Source organism: Saccostrea cucullata, unplaced genomic scaffold (genome assembly GCF_032062105.1).
Source record: "Saccostrea cucullata isolate Sc308-1 unplaced genomic scaffold, CSIRO_AGI_Scuc_v1 ctg20340, whole genome shotgun sequence".
NCBI lineage: Eukaryota > Metazoa > Mollusca > Bivalvia > Ostreida > Ostreidae > Saccostrea > Saccostrea cuccullata.
This window is the reverse complement of record NW_026938679.1, coordinates 1-1,783: the sequence shown is the minus strand read 5'-3', so window position 1 is coordinate 1,783 and position 1,783 is coordinate 1. Positions and strand designations below refer to the sequence as shown.

General features: G+C 35.7%; 1 pseudogene; it reads left to right on the top strand.

The window, feature by feature from the left end:
* The first annotated feature begins 304 nt into the window (after positions 1 to 304).
* On the top strand, positions 305 to 1,267 carry LOC134250898 (uncharacterized; annotated as a pseudogene).
* Positions 1,268 to 1,783: the final 516 nt, after the last annotated feature.

Here is a 1,783-nt window from a genome sequence, read left to right as displayed (position 1 = left end):
AAGGAGATGAAAGATAAAAATTAAATGTAAGTTTTGCAATTCTGATGATTTTGTCAAATCTTGTAGAGAAAAAATGGAGACACCGTTAAATTATTTTCAACCGAAAATCTCTGTTGATTACTCCACGCTTTTTTATGTAAACATCATTCCGTGACAGGGAGTGCAATTAGCGCTTGGCTTAATTCGTGTGCTGCCAAACGACCAAATAAAAACAAGCCACTTCGCCAACATGTTGTCCTAAACAGGAGTAAATTACTATTTTTATTTCGTTCGTTATACTTACCAGTCATAAATATACATCGAAATGGACGATATGATATCCTTAGCTCCAAGTGTCAGAGAAGTACGTGAGCTATGGGGTGATAACGAATCCTCAGTACAAGAGGAATCTATTGCTGTCTATGATTTGATAGCAATCAACATAATTTGGACAACAACAACAATAGATTTCAGAGCTTGATCAATAAAAATGACGAACATACAGAAACTCTAACTGATATTTTTGGCAATGTTTCTTCTTCAGAGGAAGAAAAAACTGGATTAGTTTAAGACAAAACACAAGGGGAGATCTTGAAAAAGTCATGGAGAATTCCTGATCCTGAACGCTTGTCTGCTTATAGAGATGAATGTAGACAATGTTTCCCTGTTCATCCAAACTCGTCAGCATTTCTACAAGTTCCAGGACTAGATGACATTTTAGAACCAATGTTAAGAAAAAAACATGGGAATAAAACCAAAGGTTGGGGGAAAAGTAAACATTTAATTTCTCAACCTTATAAAAGTATTGAAACTTTGGCATATCAGGGACAGATGGCTGCCCGTATGGGTATTATTTCACTAAGCTACATGCAGCAAGCTTTAGGAAAGTTGTTAGATTCTATAACTTGTCAAGATGCAGACACAGTTCAAGCAATTAAAGACATTTTCTCCATGTCTACTAAGGCACTAGATCAAATGGGGAGAGCAGGGGCTTTTCACCATCTAATAAGAAGGAAAACTGCAGCACAAGATCTGGAGTATATACCTTGAAGGATATTCATAGCAAATTTATTTGCCTGTCTCTTTCAGAAGATGGCGTATTTGGCAAGAAATTAGAAGAGAAACTTAAAGAAAGAAAAGAGCAGAAAGATTCTCTTAAGGATTTAATTCCAGAATGGAATGAAAAAAATCAGAAACGCAAATTTTCAGAAAATTCTGCTGAAAAGTCTGGGAATTTTAAAATACCCAGAACAACTACTGTTTTGAAAAACAGTTACAGAACAACTGGGTACAGTCCACTAATTGTTTTCCCATAGGCGACAATGTTAACGTTTCTTCTCATAGCGATGTTCCTAATTTTCATATTTTTCCGTGGTTCGGTAGTGAGTGACCCCTCAAATCAAAGCACATCAACTTGTCTTTCCTTGGTTAAAATCTCGAGGTGGCATGTCAGATTCGTTTTCCGGCAAAATGCGTCTATCTGCGGGAACCTCTAAAAATGAAAGTGAAAGTAGGGGAATTTCAGAATTCTCACTGGCGTTATAATACACAAAATAATTCGGCTGATCTTCTTGATAAATTACATTTTCAAAGCTTTTTTGGTAGGAAAGATACTCCTTATCAACAAGTGTGAGGCTCAATTCAGTACACCTGCCCAATTTTTTTATGCAAGTCTGCAATTTAAGGAACTTGTATTTTTTTCTGCACTACTTTCTTCTCCTACCGATTCTAAAAATAATTAGTGGGATGTACCCAATATGAAAAAGCATTTTTTTGATTTTACAATATTTCACACTGTTTGTCA